Genomic DNA, 16700 nt, shown 5'->3' with positions numbered 1-16700 from the left:
ATAAATGTGGCTGACTGTAGGTATATATTATATTAAAATAAATATCAGGTATTTAAAAAAAAGAAAACGTCTTCTGTAAAAGTTGATTTTCCTAACGTATTTTAAATATTTATAATTATTTTTTAATACCATATAATAAAGAAAAAGTCGAAGGCAAACATACAGTACCATAGTAAAAAATAAAACACAGCGTTTTTTTCATTGCTCTTAAAAAGAATCCGCGTCGGAGTCAACAAGTAAGAAAAAGCAATGTCAATGGTCTCGCCGCAACCAACGCGACGCGTTCTTTCTTTAACTAGAATTTTCTACATGCTCGCATTGGAAACTGGATGAAGGCCATGCTGTCTATAAGCCTTCGAACATCTGGGTCAAGTTTACGTAGCCCGAGTGTGTATTCGACGCAGATGCACTGTCATGTGTGAAGGAATATACAGAAACATTTTGAAGGTTGTAAATTTAAATTATACACAGTCATGTCACTAGATATAGATATCATAGTTTAACCTTACGCTTCGTAGTAGGTGTGTCACTATTCAAAACCTATATCTAGGAAGATATACATATTAAAATATGTTAATAAACTCAATAAATCTTCCGTTTCGGTCTATAGGGTATTATTTTGTCATCAATTACGTATTATGAGCTCATTTATCATTTGTATATTAGAAGAGTAATTACATCTGTGGCGTGAATCTCATTAATAGCTATCATCAGCCAACATACGGAATGTTGGCCTTCGAATCCTTTCGATATACGCGAATACCTAATGAATATTCAATAAGGAAGCTTTGTCCTTTCATTGCATAATTTAGGCGTTATAATTAAAAGTTATTTTCCATGAATCAAAATATATATTGCGCGAAGAGTCACACCTTTTGTGTGGCATATTGTTTTGTCAATACGGCCATTCCCTTGGTGCAATTCAAAGGACCTTTCAACAGGTCGCGTGTTTGCACAAGTCAATCGAGAATCGGAGATGCAACGGTGACCGGTGAGTCAGCGACGCCTCCGCGTTCGTCGACCTGCCTATGCACTTTACGTAGTAGTTCTTGTAACTAATATTGCATCTAAGAATGACTCAAGAACAGCAATGTGTACGTTGGTTTATCAAATCCCCGATAGGTTAGATGGTGAGCAGAGATAAACCTCCAATGCAACACGATATCGTCCTACTAGATGTATGGCGAAACTGTAATTGTAGATTGTAGATGAACGTGCTCATTAGTAATTTCAACCATACTTCCTTAACAATAAATCTTAGTTATGACTAAATCGGCAATCCACAATCCAAAATCACATTGTTGAATCATGAATAGCAGAACAAATCTGACTCATCAAACAATTGTAAAGTGACGTCACTTAATTCGTAAGTAACTCGTAGTATTCGTATACGGCAGAAATGTATCACGGTTGTATATTGCATTACACAGTGAGTCACGCTGATACTCCCTGCACAACATATGCATTAATATATGCACATACTATGGTAGAGGTTCGTACGATGTGACTTAATCCCCTCGCCGGACCACTAACAGCATTTCATATGCGAGCGGCAAATTTAGCCGGCTCTGTTTGTAAAGCGAAAAAGTTTCTCATTGGGGGAGTGAAAACTTTACCCATTGCTGGAATTTGAAGTTGGAAAAACTCCATTGTTCATTTGAGGTCATAATGGATGCTATTTACTCGAGGACAGCAAAGCCGAAGTAGGCTTATGATTTAACAGATGTTTATGAGCATGTTCGTCTGATCTCTCTTAACTACCAACATCGTATTTTGGACAATAATAACGTAGCATTCCGTGCGTCGTAAACAATTCATGTGTTAGGATAATTATAACTTCTAAAAATCTAGTCTAGTCACGAATTGTAGAGTAAATTAAAAAATAAAAAACTTAATATCTGGATTCCACCAGTTTTATTCTAATTTCATGACCAGCATGAATCATCACGATCACCATGAAATTTAACTGACGTAGGCCAGAAGAGCTGTCTTGGCCCTCGCGTTTCAAACTGGTAGCTGACCTGGCCACCTAATCGCGGACGGCTTATTACTATGTATCTTTACATAGGTAACTTAGTATTCCCAGGGCAAGAAAGCGTGTGACTATCATTATGTTCTAGATATCACCGAATTTATTTCAGACAGCATAACGTATTTGTATGGTACTCTACATAATCTTTTTGTTTTTTATGGTGTCAAAATTAGGCTTTATTTCATTATAAAAATATATGTGCAAACCGTAGTGTTGTCAAAAAACATTTAAAGTTGAGTGGCCCAGGCTTCGTAGCTAAAGTGCAGACTTATTCAGAACAAGGAACTTAATTAGTGAGATATTGCACAATGTTTATTGCTCCACTGTTTGTTTGGCGGGTGAAGTTACTTGGTAGTAATTAATCCAGAATTCGAGAGCTCGGCCCCACATAAACTCAAAGTTAACAACCGCTTGGCATTACCCACACGAAAACTTTACATTATGCTTGATACGGAGAAATAATGCGTGCCTAACATGCGAATTTCAACAAAACAATAAGCAAGATTCATCTAATGTATTCAAAATAAACTAAATATTCACTTTGGATAAATTTGTATAATATAATTCTCCGTAAATAAGTAATTAATATTCAACGAACGTACCAGCGTACTGAGAACTCTATAAGCTTTAGGTAAACTGTTGTTTTTATTCATGAAAATTGTATAGAAACTAAGTATTTGTTAGCAAACATTAGACCCACGAATTTATAAAGGTAGAACAGATCAACGAAAAATTAAAATGCGCTAACTCCATAACTATACATCTCCAGTATTACAGCCATATGATAAAATCAAAAAATCTTCCCTGCTTCGGTGGGGGAAACACGGAAGACATTTACCATTTTCCTCAAGTTCTCGAGACCCTGATAGCAATAAATATGTAATGGAGTTACCCCCCATCGATTGCAGTTCAAGAGGGGAGACTTTATTACACTACAGGTATGACATCAGCAAATTATTAGCATACTATCCCGAAGGGTCAGAATTTAAAATTTGGAAATAATTATATTTGTCATTTGTAATTTGCGTGTGTCTGGTATGGTGGAATCTACCGTCACTATTCCCAAGAGATCATGTTCCCGTTTATTTTTTAATTAGTATAGCATTACGTTGATTGAAAATCATATAGAAATTTATACAGCACTTTAAAGCCACATAAATCTATTGTGAAATTATTATGGTAATTTATTGGAAACGGAATTTCTCTATCTAAGTCTTCGGATATATATGATGTAGTTTAGTAATTTACCGTGTATAATCAGGGTATTACTGAATTGTTACCTGTGATATTAGATAGGATTAACTAAATAAAATTTTAATTCGAAACGAATTCTTTCCGAATGGCTTTCCAATGGTTCATTTTAATCCCTAAGGGAACTTTAGTAGGGACGAATCGATAATGAAATCCTTTTTCGTTTAGGTACGGGACGCTCAGTGACCTTAATAGAAAGTTATCAAATAAAGTCCTTTTGGAGACATAATAATCCTTTGCTGACCTAATTAATATTTACGTGGGTACACGCACATTTGAGTAGGCTCCTGTAAAAAAAATGAATAACTGTGGAACCGTATTTTTTGTCATAATATTCAACTAAGTATCGGCAAAAACGAACTTATTTTGTGTATTGAAACTTAAAGATAAACTAATGAGCGAGAGGGGTCGGCCCGCCCCATGGTTTTTCGAGGGCACTAAGTTCTTGAATAAATAAAATGCAATTAAACCAGGGTGCGGCAGAAACGCCCCGCCGTGTGGGTGGTGTTTATTAAAAAACGTTATAAAATGTCTTCACACAGGGAGGTGTGATTTTAATTAAAACGTACATAATATCACTGTATTAAAACCTATACGAAAGGGTTTGAATTGCTCGAACGTTAAAATTACACAAGCGATTACACTTGGTGGAGCATCCGCGGTGTAATCGGCCGCCATAAAGGGGGAGGCTAGGGCCACGTGCGGGGCGTCGCCATGGTAACACAGGAAACTACGCAGTTTCCCACATCCCCCACCGTACGGTCTGCAGGCTTGCAATTTACGACATCACAAAAGTGGATAAGGCTTTTATTTATTTTTTCCGTCGCACGTCTTTCTTACATTTGTCGTGAATATGAGATGTTATTTCCGTAATTAGTTGAAGTTTAGATGTTACTGTGTTTTAACATGAATTGATAGGCTTGATTTGTGTTCGTAAAAGCAAACATATTTGTTACATTTGTTTGTGTATCTAAGTCGTCCACAATGCCTTAATACAATAAATGTGATATATGGCACAGTATCCTCATCAAATCGGCAAACCCTGACAATAAGTTCATTGTACAAAAGGTTTCGGGCAATTTCGGAATGGAAGTGCGGGGGCGGTCTGTATGGAACATAACACTTGGAAAATGTATGAGATATTGTGAACGCGCTGGACCGAAATAAAGGGCTGCTTAAACGATTTTTTCAAATGATTTGGGTGTTTGCTTACGCTCCAAAAATAATATATAACAAATGGACCAAATGAAGTTTTCCCCTGGGCAGGAAGGTTTTGCTTATTTTATGTAGATTTGGATAATTTATTATTATGCTACCCAAAAACTACATTTTAAATATTATAAATTGAAGTAGGATAAATATAATTTATATAACAAAATATGTACATATTATGTACTAATAAAATTTTGCAATAACTAATGTTATCATTGCTTTTTCGGATATTTTTATGGAGCTACTGAAATAGAGTTACGTTTAGGAAAATAAAATTATGGTCTCCATAAAACTGTAACAAATTAAAAGATCACGCATATAAAGATCTATTGAAAAATATTGTTACAATAAAGGATACATAAAAAGAGAAATAACTAAACAACTTATGCAGAGAAGCGACGATGGAGTAGTTTTTATCATAATAAATGAGTTTACTGTAATTCAAACACAAATACCATAACAACACGTTTGAATATTAAAAGCGAGCCATTTTATCTACAGTAATGTTGCTATGCGGTGAACCGTTGGAAGCAATATTCCATTAGCTAATGAACCAACTGATGCTGAAGTCGGTAATGACGGACATCGGCAACTCGTCTAATAAACTAAATTGGTACATCGATCAAAAATGGTTTTCGGCCTCTCCGGAGTCGGATACGTCCGAGCCGAGCTCGGCCGGCTTCTGTTGACAATTTATCGTGCTCACATGAATTAAGCATTTCCTGTGCATCGTGCAATTAAAGCGAAGACGACGTTGACAGAAGATGTTGATATCTAGTTTCCAAGTGTTCATTGTAGGCACACACAATAGGCCCGTTACCGTGGCGAAGGACGACCTACCGCCGCGTAAAGACTGCATTATAGCTCTTGCACATGCACAACACTGGCTTTTCTTACAAAAAACAAGGTTATTACGAAACCTAATTAAATTATGTGCGAGACTGAAATGATTAATCCAAAGCTTTTAATAGATCTACTCAGATTTCATTTAATACCTTACGATTAACCACGAGTTTGCAATACATGTTGCTTGCGGTTTGGGAATTAAAACACACATAAAGAGATTTCCGAATGAATTGCTTGTGACACTGTCAATGCCGAACCAATGAAACGTGTTTCAACTTTCATAAGCATAATCAACTATGTAAGTTTACAATTTATAACAGTAGCAAAGCAGCAGCTGTTTGGATTTGCTAACCGCATCTGCCCGATGAAGTGTTTAACTAAGTGACAAGACGCAGTAGACAGCTGCAATATAGCGGTTAAGCTATTTTTACGACGACTTTATTGTCGAGATAAGAGTCTTTGTTCATTACCATTCATTGTTGTAAATACCTAACTAGTTTCCTACGTTGTTGTAATTGTTAGCTCAAACATAAATTTTTCATACATAGCAGCTATAAATGTATCATGATTGAATTAATTGTCACTCGTTCACAGCTTACATTGTTGATATTAATTCATTACGAAACAAATTGAAGACAAGGTCGTGTTTGGGAATTGAATGAATACAATACCAATTGTACCCGAAGAACATTGTGCAAACCACAAACAGAGTTTATGGTACAACGAAACAGTTATGATAAATATCTTTCAAATGAATTGAAAAATCAGACTATTATGATCTTGAGACCAAATTGTTTAAATAATTGTATTGATGCATTTATTTTTTGTTAACTAATAATTTTATAACCGCACGTAATCAATTATTATTAACGAAACGCATTTGCAAAGGATCAACAAGCGGATCTCCGATGTCAAGAATTTAATGAAATAGCACAAATCCATTGAATCGGCACGAACGTCAGAATGCCGAAAAGCGACAATATTGACAATGGAATGTTTCTGTTGTGTCACGGTTCTAAAAATAGGGAGAGTCACGTTCGAGAGCGTGCGCTCAGTGTACACTATCATCCTATCAAGGAGGCGGATTTTACAATTGCCTCTCAATATTGCAGGAGTGTCCGGTATTGCGCCGACACTCGACAGTTATGCAAACGGACATCCTTTTGGTCACAACATTTAAAAGTAACCATGATACTAAGAGAGGTGCACTAATTCTAGAACATGAGAGAGCTATAGAATTGGGCCAATGTGCCGCCAGTTTATCATAAGAGTTATTACCGACAATCAGACGGCGACCTTGTTGCTCGTTGTCGCGCAAATCGTGGGGAGGCGCAGATTGCCATCCTCCATTCCGGCATCCGCCTTTTGCACTTCATTACATAATGCCCTGACTAATTCACATTATACATGTGATACGCATCAGACTCAAGTGTCGCATGTCGTTTGCGAACTTCTGCGGTTATCTCCACTGCTGCCGTGTTCATTTGGTAGTGAAATGGCTGGCATTTACAAGCGCACGATTATCTAGTGCACGATTTAAATCAAAACGTTGATCGGGGCACGTACCAAAATGGGCAACGAAGCGTGACCGTGGAGGCAAATGCTCGCGGTCACTGTGAGATACAATCAATGGTTTGCGGTGTCAGTTACCGCACACACTTAATTAATCCATCTTATTCTAATATGTATTGAGATGAAATTGTTTAACTCGACTTATTAAACATTTTTTATGTATCATTAATTTAAAATGTATAATAATCTTAATTACATTAAAACCGCAAATAAAATAAAATATTAACATGTAAATATTTCCATTTATTTGAAATCAATGCTTTGTATGTTTTTAGGTCAGGTCTGTAGACTATTGTGATATTAACTGCAGTAGGCACTAAAAATTTTCTCTCTGTTGTAACGCTCGCGTTATACTATTAATAAGCATAATATCAGAAATTGATTTATTGCACAACATATTTCACATAATTTATTTGTTTTCTACATTATTTAAAATGTTTTGAATGTAATATCAGATTGGCTATATTGTGCGTTAAATAAACGATTGCGTCGAAACATGAAAGCTCCTCACTTGTTGATATTATTGTACTCTAGTTTGTGCATTATGAACTCTATAGTACAGGTACCCAAAACTAACTCAATTTCTCCATTCGAAAAACAAGTGACGTTTATTCGTTACTATAGTGAGAATTACATATTATATTTGTATATATTGTGTGTATATGAATAGGAGACGCATCTGTTTAAAGCAATTGTATTTAAACGTCGCTTTTTGTTGACAAAACAGGTATTTACAAAGAAACAGCACCAGACGAACATAATAGGCGTTGAAAAATGTTGGTATTCATCATCGGTAATGTTTATTCAGATTTGACAAATAAACGGAGCTAAGTTGCTTTGTTATGGATTGGTTGTATTTAGCAAACAAACTTCAAGGCGATATTTTAGATAAATACTTCTAACGCAATTTGCAAGCTGGAAACGGAAACATATTAATGTAACCCATTCGAGATATTATGACGCTTAATACAAACACATTACTTAACCATCGACATGACAAATTGCTTCATGTAGAGCTAATCCAATACTTGCTTGATTGCAAACACGATACCCTTACCTCCCAACCTAGTGTTAATTAACCCCTGGCGTAAAATATATATTCTATCCCAGTCTCGTGTGTGCATAATGTATGAATGTCAGCACATCGCTTGAATGAAATACTGACGAAACAAAAATATTACGTTGGGTAAACTGTAGTGATTACCACACATACAAGCAAAATCGAACTTAGATTGAACGGTCCGATAAATTTGAGAAGGGTTGTTTAATGAAACGGATGTAACGCGCCGGGAAACAGGATAGCCTCCCGATCGCAATATCGATTTGAAAACAAAATTGTTATTATTTTTGCCATAAAATTTAACAAGATTTGAATAACTAAAATAAACCTAAAACAGTGCGTGTATTCAACAGCACAGTAAAAGGAGATAGTCCCCGGACAGCGGAGTGTAATACCTTGTGGAGTCATTACGCATAAGTAACGCTAAAACGCCCGTCCCTAACCACCTATTTAATTTCATTTCAAATCCTCAGTGGCCCAGCTCTATGCATAATGATTTCGCTTTATGTAATCGTAAACAACACTAAGAAAAATTATGGTGAGCATTACTTTGCATTGTATTTAATGATTAAGGATAGCTAGTAATCGTTACAATTTCGCTTAAATTAATTTAACAAAATATTTAACTATAACACATGTTTTAGGCAGTCATAACATCCGCCTTATAACATGCATTTTAATATAACGATAATTTTTGTAGCTTTTAAAAGCAAATATCGCATTGTGACATCTAGAATCGTCGTCACGGTCGATGAAAGCGCTGCAGCAGTGCTATGCTGATGAGTGTGATAGTGTCCAGACCAGTGCGCAGCCGCACGGAACCATTACTCATTCATAAATTAAAATAAGCGGAAATTAACGGTTTTTGCGGTTACGCACCTTAAATAGGAAAACCGTGATAACTTTGAAATTTAATTGACTGTAGAAAAATATAAGTTGTAATATCATCAGTCTGACTTATAAACTTGTTTTAGCGTTAAGAGGTGGTTAAGAATTGCCTAAATGGCTGTCAAAAACACAGCCCCGGATCTATGGGGGGGCAAGCCGGGGCCCATGCCCCGGGCGGCGAATTCAGAGGGCGGCAAATCCAAACTTGGCAGAAGAATACACAACTCATAATTACCGCAACTTTCATTACTGAGATATTGACATTACACACATAAATTATTATTTCCCACGGGGCGCAAAATGATGATGATGACAAAGTTAAAAATATAGGCGGTGGGGGGCGGCATTATGCAGATTTTGCCCCGCCTTCAAAAAATTTAAGATCCGGGACTGCAAAAACATCACCGGTTTCCTAATTTAACCCTCATTAAGAGGCAAGACGGCGGGTTTTGATTTACAGCTGATCGAGTAAATTTGTGTTTTAACTAAGCATAGCTTTGCGATTTATTTATAAGTAAGACTGCATGTGTATAGTTTAATTAATATTCAATTAAATATAACTTATAAAAAGATTTTTATATTCACGATAGAGGATCAATTGTGAGCTCCAGAGCTCGCCCGCATCCTACTGCTATAATATCTCTGTAAAGTACACTTAATGTATAGGTATCGTGGCATGATTCAGCCTATCCAATATGCGTCACATAAAACAGGAAATACGGTAGTATTTTTTAAAATTACTTTACTTAATACCGTATAAATGACACACCGCTGGAGATTTGTAAGCCTAGCCCCCGTGATTAAGGAGTTCGGGCTATAAACCACAATACTGGTCTTATGGAAACATTCTCTAGCACTCCAGACCGTTATCTGATACACAGTAAGATACAATACAATCATGACTACTTTCACTTACTAATTTAAATAACAATATTTTATTTATAAAGTGTTCATGCTTTTGTCTTATGTTTTGAACAAAATCAGGATTAAATCAATTTTTATTTCAGGTATTTAACATTAGTTAAATACTAAAAATGAATAATGAAATATAAAAAACTAAAAATGATTCATAGTGTAAATATAAATTATGTTAAACTGTCATAATCATGAATCATGATGAAAATTTGTAGCGCCATAGTGCACAGTGCGTACATCAATGCGGCCTCTGTTCACGAGGCGGTTCCCACGCTATCAGCTGGTTCACGGGCCAACGCGCACGCGCACCGGCTACGCGGCTCACCAAACCGCTCGCCCTCTGCCGCACTCATTTTGCCGGCAACCAACTACACTCGACTTTTGAATATTAATCGCATACATAGGAATATTACGACACGATACTTTTAGTGCCATCATATCGGGGCTGGCCCCGATCACAAATTACCATAAAGCTTACAAAAGAGCGATTTTGTCATTTACACATTACAACGTCACCGCTGTTAAAGGGAATGATTTATTGACAGTTAGCAACGGTGCATGAGACGATGGCTCCCATGGGCGCAATTTGCAGTACCGCAAAAACCCATATCACCGATATGGATGGACCTACGCGTACCGCTGTGATGCGCACGTCTCTTGTACAATATACGTAACGGAATTTTATATATTGTCCTCACATCCAATGACGAAGCTTTCTCCTTTTTTACCAAGACCAGGCAATACATTAAATTCACCAACGTTGAAAGCATTGACTCGCAGGTCTCGAAACAAACAAAAACGACGCAGCTTCACGTAACGGGAACCACAAAAAATACAATTTCCGCATACGCCGTTATCTATTGTCTGCAATCAAGTGGCGCTTTTTAAGTTTGTGAAATGTAGAACACATCTCGAAATTGCTACAGAGTAGATACCAAGATTATAATACGAAGATTATAATAGTAACAAATTACCTTTCCGGTTTTCCCGCAGGTGATGATGCGCTGGCCTTAGAGAAATCTGAGAGGCCCGCCTCATTAGTTATCGGCGGGTAACAGACTATGATACCGAAGCTATTACCATTATAATAACCACTCGATTTAGACCGCGCGTCGGAACCCCTATCACGTCATTACTCACGAAACGGCAATATATTTTGCCATACATTGACATGAAAAATTATAAATCCAAAAACAGATTAATGGTAGAAGTAATCTGTACTTACAAAGACACAACAAAGAAAGTATGCCGGTAACGGTTCAACAATATCTCGAGTCTATAGATGTTAACACGGGTGGATAGACGTGAGACGCTTACGGGTATAATTTCAGAAATTATTCCAATTATAAGTTAACATACATATTTCTAGTTTAGTTTAAATTGCATAATATGTTAATAATATAAAGTAAAAGAATCTCTTTAACTTACTTCACTATGATTATAGCTTACATTCTGTAAAGTTTGTTAAACTGAATGGAATCACAATGAGGGGCATGGCACACAATGTGTTTTATATGCAAGCTTTCGTGTCAATATTAGCATTATTGAATAGTCATAGGATAACGATGTCTCAGATCGTACTTAAAAATCAGCATAAGCTTCGATCATTACACTAACTGAAAGGTGCGATAAAAAGGCATTATTCCATAATACTAAAAGGTTTAAAAAGTTATCCAGTATACATCAGCTAACAAGTTCCCGTACACGTTCTAGCAACACGTTTCTTGTCCTTCGTGATAATGATATTAGTCCAACACGTAATTAAGGTTCTTGCAGTGTGTTCCACACCCTGGTGGCTCGTTGCGTTAACGTTGGCACAATATTTGCATTGTAAGCGGCGGTACACAACTGGGTTAAAAGCTTAGTGATGTTTCGCAAACGTGGATTAGGACGATAATGGCGAATAAAACATATTAAGAGCGGACATTCAAGTTACTTGCATACTAGAATGCTTTTTTATAAATGGAAGTAAAATGCATACATTGAGAACCTTCTCCTCTATAAGTCGGTTAAAAATATTAAAGGATAATTTTATATTCATTTATATGTAAACGTATGATTTATTGTTGATAACTTCGTTAATAAATTACAATGTGGCTTATTTTACATGTATATGATATCAGTATATTTCTTCAGAAGGTTAATGCAAATACAATAAAAACAAAAAATTATGGTACAATAAAAAAAATAACTTAAATGAACTTAAACTTATGAAGCCAGATCCAAAGTAACAATTCGCTTCGCTGCTCCATAGACGACACTAATCCAGTCTAGTGTTATCGATTGCAAGTTAAGGTAATGCGATTACCTACATATACACCAGGCATAGCTAGGGAACCGGTAACAGGAAATTTATATTGAACCTACTTGTTTTTAGCTTAGAATATTAACGGCGATGATACAAGATCTTTATATGAATAAAAAGAAACTTCAATTATACTACAATAAGCGCTACTAGTAAAAGAAATTATGCGATAAATCTTTACTTTAAACGCTATACATAATTTTATAATGTACTTTAAAACTTATTCTCACTGTAGGTACAGGCCACCTCTAATGAGCGGGGTTGTAGCTTTCGTCCACCACCCTGGCATAAAGCGCTTCGTAGAGTTAAAATACCTTTAAATTCTTTTAAAATACTCTCAAGTATGCATACAGGTTTTCCCCAGTGTTTTTCCTTGATCGATACGACGAGCGATAAATAACAATAAGTGCCAGGTAATTATAACTACATAATAATATGTTTCAACAAATCAAATGTATCTATATCCATATGATATAATTAATCTACCGTTTCTCGACTCCCGAGAGAAACGCAATACGAGAAGAAAAGAAAGCAATAATCCGCTTACGGTTATCGACAAGTTATATACCGTGTGAAAATTAGAAAAAATATACCGCGATATAATTAAATGATGGTCTGACAAAATACCTAATCTGAGGCGTCACACAATAATAATGTTTCGTAATTTATTACTAAGAATAAACAAAATTAATACAAGATTGCGAGCAAAATCCAAAAGCAAAGTTTATCACCAATACATTGATCATTAGGCTATTCATGTAGTTATAATTATTATGTATACCCACTAATTTCATAACTACCTACAAAATAACTCAGTGCGTAGTAGACCGTGACCGAGAGTAAAGGAAAGAATGATTAAATATAAACCATTAATTATCGGAGACTGGGATATGACCACAGAGACATTTGTCAAATCGTATACGCACTCCGGGAGGTTATTTATAGGTTTCAACAGTGTTGTGGTCATTAAATATGACCTCGGAAAGTGCAGTCGTCATAACTATATACGTGACACCGTAAAATTTTATATCTAAATGCTTTAGCACCGCTGTACAAGACTGTCGTTTACGCAAGGCCTGATGTCATATTTCGCTAAGAACTAATCATTGCTAGGAAGCAATAAAATAAAATGATTACCACTTTTAAATAAGTTATAATTGGAAATTAAAATGTGACACATGGACACGATTAATGTTTTCTGTATTCATTTACCCTTATTAGGTATATATACATTTACTAATACATTAGAGATATGTACGTGATCCTTTGAAACAACAAAAACAAACAGCACCCCACTTGTTTGTTCGGTGCCGTTTCAAATTCATTGGTCGGGACAAGTGAGAAAACTCAGACAGAAAAATCCGTTGTTTTGTTTGAAGCGACGTTTCTCTTCGAGTGTTCGTTCCGGAGCAGACACCGGGAAGGTATTGTGTTGGAAGGAATGTATGGGGGCGTTTAAATCGACTCATTAATGCCTACCGCTGAGTAATTGTCTGAACTTCCCTCTCGCACGTTATCATTTCTAATTTGTATAGGAAGAGTGCTCGTGTAACGCATTAAACTTATGATTTATTCAGACAACCTTTCGATATTATCATTAATTATAACCAGTTTAAGAAGTGCTCTTGCAACTAATGTAACTTTCAAATCTCAATGATATTTAACTATTATTGTATTATTAATGTTAGATCACTAAAAAATTATTGTGAAGCTAATTATTTTAACACAAAAAGGTTGATGAAGTGAAACGTTCAAAAGCCAACATAAATAAGGCCTAGTTATGCAGAAAGGGCGTATGGTGAAATCGTTTAAACGATTGTGTTAGGTGTCATATCGGTGGGCACACAAAAGCTGCACTGGGACACGGTACGCGCACTTTCACAAAGTAATTCAGTGCGGTTAAACTGATGCGATCAAACTGAGTTATGCGGTCGAAACACATTTTTGTTCATGTACATTGCACAATACCCCACATATTATTTTGTATTTTAACAAGTTTATACGTGTACGTTTTATATTTCCGCAAATTCTGCAACTGATGTTTACATAAAAATCCTTATCTTGAACAACGTGCTTAATATTATCAGTAGTTGACCTTTGTTGTGATAGCTTCTCAATTACTACTTTACCACAATCTTTAACTTTTATAGAAGCAAATATTTCGATTCTCTAAAGTCAGTTCATATTTGGTTACGCTATAAATTATTATTTTCTGTCCTATAAGAAACGATCCCCATGACAGTATTAATTCAATAAATTATTTCTAAGTTGTGCCAATGGTCAAGTGATGTTATTAATACTTGCCCTTTTGTATAGACAATAATTGTAAAAGATCAAAGGTGATCTTTGTCTGAGGGGACAGAAAATATTCATCTGTCTATGTATATTACATCTACGATTGGTTATATCGTAAAGATCATTAATTGTGAGTAATATCACGATTTGAGAGGCGGCGAGTTCCAAAATTAAGCGATTATTCGAGGGTATATTTTCTTAATATTTTAGAAATATAATTTTTGTTACTCCTCTAAAGAAGGTGTTTAAGAGTTCCGTGGCATAATATGGTAATATATGAATATATGAAATATTAACAAGATCAAAAATAAAAATGGAAATTTACTCCGTGTATACAGGCATATTGATTCAAAGCATTTCATGTCAACATTACGCTCAAAAGATTTCGGCCCGACCGAGGCTCAGTAACCTTGTAAAGAAAATTGAGTTTCCGGACGAACGAAAATTCCGAGCGTGTCGCCGCCACAGCTTGTTTATTAGATACTTTTACACAGCGACACTTTATTTATTTTATTTTGGGAATGATATTTTCCTATAGCATGAATCGTATTATACTTTATTACAAAGAAAATGTTTGTTTGTGAAGTATCTATAAGATTTATTCTAGCACACACATTGAACAAATCGAATAACTATTACTAAGCAATGAAACAACGCTTTGTATTTTCTGTACATTTTCCTCAGTACCTTCGCGCTAAAGTTTCTATTGGAATAAAGAAAAATAAATTGTTTTATAACAAAATATGCTTCAATGAAACAAGCTGGTCTAACGTTATAAAATCAATTTCTGTTTTTGTTCTAGCGCAAACATGAAGATTAACTGTCACAGCGGTTGGTGGGTGGTGCTGCTGACGGCAACACTGGCTGTCACCGTCTCGGCTGAAGCCGGAGTCGGCTTGTACTACGCCAGGTTGAAGCAGGTCATAACCTCCAGCACCCTCAAATGGACTACTCTCAACAAAGATGTCATGACCAATTATGTAATCGGAGCTAATTCTGAAAAAGGTAACGAATCAATAATAAAATAAAATATGAGCGTTAATAAGTTGAAGTATTTTTTCGTTTGTTAAAATTAACGATGAAATTAAATAGAGGAAGTTCGAACTTAACATACTTTATTCTTATGCCGATAACGTGTGCTTAATGCACCGTCAATGTTAATCTTAGTGTAGTTTTAATTTTTAATATTACTATTTAACATATAAATTGTGCACCTTCTTTCATAGGTCCCATATATCTTTGCCGAGCACGCCATGAACGAGACATGATACTTGGACAATTAAAACCTGATTACACTTCCTGTGCTGTTTCTGGAAGTAAAAGCTACAATAATTTCGAAGTACTTGAAAATATTGAAAATGCTTCTTTAATTTATTGGGTCCCATGGCTCAAGTTCAATTCAAAACCAAACGGAGCTGTTGTAGTAGACTCCTCGGTAGATTCAGTATTTATCGCGCGAATGGAGGCTAGCAGTGGATACTCACACTACATTGGGAGAATTGCATATGAAAGTGCAATAGGACGATTAATAACGTTTGATGACAAAAACAATGAATTGATTGAAAACAGCGGCGAAATCCTCGTTGAAATTGAACCTATCAGTTACAAACTGGAGAATGTTGAATTAGATATAGGCACGGAACATGTTCGACAAAACGACCCAGAAGTGTTTGAAGAGAGAATTCTTAGAAATGATGATGAGGTTGCTGCTACTGTCACAACAGAAATCGAATATGAGTATAATTACACCGTCTCCTGGGGGCATGGACATGGCATTGCCATTGGATTAAATACTACTATTGAAATGTCAGACGGCACATCCTTCCCACAAATCCAATGGGCTAATCCTTCCACTGAAAGGAAAACTAAGTTATACAAATTGGAACGATTTTTAGAACCGGGAACAGCATGCAATGTTACTTTTAGAGGTAATCGCACTGACCGAGATGTTCAGTACACCGCTACACTAATTACATCATATAACGACAAAGATTCTCGGTCAAGACAAATGCGTGGACAACGTATTGAAAATACATTGGAAGTGGAAGCGATATACGGAGAAATATACTTCGTCGGCAATAACAGTCTTGTGCCAACAACAGCAATACACTACTACAACTACGACGTCAACTACTACCACAACGCCATTACCTACAGTACCACCAGCACCAAGAGAAATGACATTGCCATTCCCGCAAAAAACCAGAATCATCAAACGACTTGTCTATGAGCAACAATATGATTGGCAACGGCGATGAAAATGTAGGCAACTCACCTGTGAAAGGACGACATCAATCGCTCGGTCGTTGGCGGCCTCGGCAGCA

General features: G+C 36.0%; 1 pseudogene; it reads left to right on the top strand.

The window, feature by feature from the left end:
- Positions 1–15182: 15182 nt before the first annotated feature.
- LOC119190251 overlaps positions 15183–16700 on the top strand; it is a 5766-nt pseudogene continuing 4248 nt past the window's right edge.

Source organism: Manduca sexta, chromosome 23 (assembly GCF_014839805.1).
Source record: "Manduca sexta isolate Smith_Timp_Sample1 chromosome 23, JHU_Msex_v1.0, whole genome shotgun sequence".
Lineage (NCBI taxonomy): Eukaryota > Metazoa > Arthropoda > Insecta > Lepidoptera > Sphingidae > Manduca > Manduca sexta.
Note: the sequence above shows the minus strand (reverse complement) of the source record. Positions and strands in the feature narration are given on the sequence as shown.